Source organism: Amia ocellicauda, chromosome 20 (genome assembly GCF_036373705.1).
Source record: "Amia ocellicauda isolate fAmiCal2 chromosome 20, fAmiCal2.hap1, whole genome shotgun sequence".
NCBI classification, from domain to species: Eukaryota; Metazoa; Chordata; class Actinopteri; order Amiiformes; family Amiidae; genus Amia; species Amia ocellicauda.
The window spans coordinates 2,933,099-2,937,973 of NC_089869.1; the positions used below are offsets into that span (position 1 = coordinate 2,933,099).

Here is a 4,875-nt window from a genome sequence, read left to right on the forward strand (position 1 = left end):
TAATTTGAGGTGCTTATTGGCTGTGCAAATGTGTCCAGTCCCATAAATAGCAATGTCAGTCTTGGCATGATCAAAATAAATCAGACTGTTCCTTTTTCCATTATGATAATATATGAGCGCAACCTGTCTCAAAATGCTGACTGTAAAGGGGATAAAGGTGGAGCTGGTACCAAACACCATTAAGACCAGTCTATAAGAAGTGGATTGCCATATATTTTAAGGGCAGCATTGATGGTGAAGAGTACATAAATATCCTAAAGAGTAGGTTAATGCTGATGATCCAACATCATGGTGGGAGTGTCAATAAATTCATCTCCATAACTTTGATAATTGCATCAAGAAGGCTGAATACAAAGTAATACTGTCTCTAGATAGATAGAGAGAGGGAGAGAGAGGGGGGAGAGAGAGAGAGAGAGAGAGAGAGAGAGACTCAAGACTCCATGAGAACTGCAATGATTTTTCCTTCTCCACATGTTAACCTTACCATATACAGGGAAGATTGATATCACAAAATGGTTCACCACATTGATCACGGTGAGATAAATGGTCATTACAGTTGCTACATTATTTCCCAACTTTTTGTTCTTATTTAAACACTGGACAGAAACAGAAGGGATGACAACATTAAAACTAATTACTTGCCCCAGGGAAGAGGAGAGCCTGATCTAATCTTAATCACCTACATCCTTTTAGAGGGAAAAAATCAATACTGAGGACACCTTTTACACTGCAGTATATCAAATCAAGGAAGAAGTGCTATTAATTAACATGAGTTTGGCTTTACCTAAGAATATTTAACCCTGTTTGGTCACACCAGAAATCTGCAATTAATTGTGTAGGACTTGTAGTTGAAAGGAACTATGTCATTTTGTAATCCAGGGAAATACTAAGTAAACATTTGCAATGTTCATAGTGAAATAGATTCAGTACTGGGCCACAGTAAAATGAGCAAAAATAATATGCCTGGATAACCAAATGCACAGAGATCTCTGAAGCAACGTCAGGTTAAAACACAGCCTTATCTTGTGCATAATGCAGAGGCTATCACATACAGTACTCCCAATGGAAATTTACATTTTATCACTGGAGTGGAAATGTTGTATGAAGAAGTGTTAAGTCTACTTTGTTTGTGTGTGTGTGTGTGCGCAGATTTGAATATGTCTGAGCACTGTACTTTGGACAAGTGCAGATACATATGGGATAGTGTACTACTGAAGGTAAACTATCAGTCCAAAACCATTTGTACTTCACAAACAAAGCTGCCATGGGAGTTGTTTCTATGGAGGCAGAAGCGTACCTTTTACATATTTTGCTCTACATTTTCCTCAGATCTCTCCAAGGACTAAGGATCAGTCTGTGTGCTGAAATATTAATAAACATTTTCTGGTATCATTCCCTGGTGGATTCATGGTACTTTTTGGATGGCAATGTTGTGGTTCAGCAGATTGCTTTGTCTCTGAAAAGCAGTGGCCTGTGTTTAAACAAAATACATAATGGCTAGATCGCTGTGAATGTCACTTCCAATCTTAACTTATGCTGTTATTTTGACAGAAAATGTCACCCCCCAAAAAACACTGGATTGAAGTTTTGTAAGGAAAACTTTTTTATATCAATTAGATCATATAGACACAACCTTAAAATATAGGAATGGTATGCCATTTTAAACTGTAGTTTTGGGGATTTGGAATCATTTTACTTGGTTTCTTATCTTCATATATCAGTCACAAGTCACATATAAAAACAAAACAAAAATAAGTACATTTAGGTCCAACAAAACCAGTATTTTGTTAAAGGCTCCGAACTACTGTTTTACAATTAAAAAAGACAATAAATCATTAATTAGAAACATTTATTTGAATATGCTGGGGGTTCATATATCACTGTTCTAAACCAGAATTCAGCAATTGCACAATTCATAGCCTTCTAGGGCTATTGATCTTGAGTCTGATCATTGTTTTTTCATAACTAACAAGAAACAACTGTGGAAAGGAAAATGTACTTGGTCAGCTGTGTGGAATGACAAATCAATCTGTCTCTGTTGTGGAACTTTGGTGTTATTATTATTATTATTATTATTATTATTATTATTATTATTATTTTAATGTCTTAGCAGACGTTCTTATCCAGGGTGACTTACAAAATACAAAAGTGCAATAATACACTTTGGTTTGGTGAGCCTGTCTAAACATGTACTATCCTGAAATTTGCATCCTATGAAATGACAACAATATGTGTTTTATTCTTGTTTCGTAGTTGTAACTGTAAATACAGAATAATGCAAATATTTTTTCAAACATCGGCCATGATTGCAGTACCTTTTTATAATATTATAATATACAAAAGTATGGGCTCCAGAAACTCATGAATAAAGGAGAGGACAAAATGGTTAGACATAATATTTGAGACTATGAACTTGATCAAATCATGTTGTGGAAGTAAAGTTAGAAATTCCCATCTCAAATGGTTTACTTCATGTATACTTAAGAAAGATAAGGTTAAGTCAACAGCCAGATCAGAAGGTAGTTTGACCTGTTTGTTATTCTCGATGAGCATCTTGGAGAAGATGACAAACAGTATGATTTCAGTGTCTGCTCCTTAATCCTTGTATTGACCCATGGACTCTGTCCTCTAATAATATATTCTGCTTAGCAAGTTTTTAAGGTAACACAGTAATGACTTATTAATAGTAACCAGATCTTTGTTTTCTGTCTATAAAAAGCTTTGGCTTTTAGCATAGAATCAGAGCAGCTTTGGGATCTACTTGATTCACAGCTGTTCTCCACGTCACGGGTAATAAAGGCATTGCAATGAACGTTCCAACCTGATTGAAGACTGATTGTTCTTCCACAATGTACTCTCTGAAGACATGAATAATCCCTGAGACACACATCTAGAACATATATCTAAGCATCATCTACCAACAGCAAACATGTCCATGAAAGGGATAGAAAAGTGCCTTAAAAATTAAGCCCATCCTTTTCTTGATTGTATGTTTTCCTGTACTATAAACTTCCACTTGAGACATCAAGTCTTTATTGATCTTGAATAGTCCTTAGGGCCAAAAAGAATCAAATTCTGACATAATCAGAATCAGACAAGAGATTCAGGTATTTTAATCAATCCATGTGCCACTACTTTGAGACTGATCTTTGTTCTTTGTTCTAGTCTTTCCAGAATTGCACTTTGTTTAACTGACCACAACTACAGACAATACTCTAAATCAGGGGCGGTTAAAGATTTAGGGTTCAAGATTTAAACTTCAAGATTTAGGGTGACTACGAAACGATGATCGGTGGTGGTGGGGGTTGCTGACGGTGTTTTTTGCCGGTGTAAGAGCGGGGGAGCTGACAGTGTTTTGCGGAGCTAATTCTTTATTTTTGGATTCCTTTGTTGTATTATTTTTAGGGGTGCTAGGAGAAAATACAAGTGGCGGCTGACGTTGTTTTGTCGGACTGTTTGATCGTATTATTTTAGGTGGGCTGACATAAAATACAGGGCGACTGAAGCCCACTAAATAGGGTCTAACGCCGCCACTGCTCTAAATGATATCTCACTAGTGCATTGAATAATTTAACATCACTTCTCTCAGCTTCAAATACTTATAATGCACATTTCCTCTACTTGCTTTCAGCACCTGTCAACATTATATATTTTTATAAGAATAATCACTTTACTGCTGCTACGCTGCTACTTAGGCTGGGCTTCAATCAAAACGCTAATAGAAAACGACAAATCTGAACTTAGCAGTGGCTTAATTTTTTTTTTAAGATGCTACTTTCTTCATCTCATTAAATGCAACCACTATGATATACAGGTATGTCGTCTGCTTTTACCAGGTGGTTGAAATATTTGATTTAATCCAGCCCTTAGTGTTACCTAAAATGTTTAGCGTCTATTGCTTACAGGCAATTGGTTTTCAATCTCAAAATTGCACAGCCATGACGTAGTGTGTGTGCATACAATTGAAATACAAAAACAAATACAAACAAAAACTTAAGATATAAATCAAATCTCATTAAACAGCACGGACTAAAACACATAACTGGTACAAGAAATTAAAGGCGTTTCCTTCTGGATGGTAGGGTAGTTTCATTCCAGGATTTGTTGTCTACATGACTGCTACTACAAATAGTGTAGCTTGCACACGTTAGCACAACATTTAAATACGTTGAAATGTAACAGGCAGTAGTAAATGTTTATAAGCAACAAGGCACTTATTTGTATACGATTTATGAGCTTAAAGATATTCTCATCTGTATACTGCACCGACGAATAAAAAATAGTCAGATGGCGGCGATAAAGATTACATACACAGATTTCACAATTATACAATGACATGCATTTAACTTCAGTATTAATTTAATTAACTTTACCTGCTCTAATGACTTAGGATATGTATATATGCATATTTAGCAAATACTATCACTGATAAATTGAAATATAAAAACATTAATATCTGAAGAATAAAACATAATTATTAATCTTTCGCAGCGAGCAGGGTTCGAACCTGCGCGGGGAGACCCCATTGGATTTCAAGTCCAACGCCTTAACCACTCGGCCATCGCTGCTATGCCATTTCAAGTATTAGTGTCTAAATTAATTCAAAGGTTAGATTGGTGTTAAAATAGTGCTAAAAGTCAAGTTTCAATTGCTTTCTATATAGGTTTAAGGAAGTTAAACATGCGAATTGTGTTCCTTTAGCAGAATAGATAAATAATGAAATAAATGAACACAATTACTTTCAAAACATTTAATGATAACCAATATGTGTAATTATATTATTCTAAAGGAAAGCTAGTTTAAACAAATATGAATTGCTTTTAAAGTGGAGTTTATATAGGCACACACCTTAGACAACAACCATTTTTTGAGGAG

The 4,875-nt window shown here is 35.3% G+C and overlaps 1 non-coding gene across 1 annotated transcript; it reads right to left on the reverse strand.

Annotated features, from left to right (window-relative positions):
* Positions 1–4,486: 4,486 nt before the first annotated feature.
* Positions 4,487–4,568, reverse strand: trnas-uga (transfer RNA serine (anticodon UGA)). The gene has a single exon. It is a non-coding gene; the product is annotated as a tRNA-Ser (tRNA).
* Between the last annotated feature and the right edge of the window lie 307 nt (positions 4,569–4,875).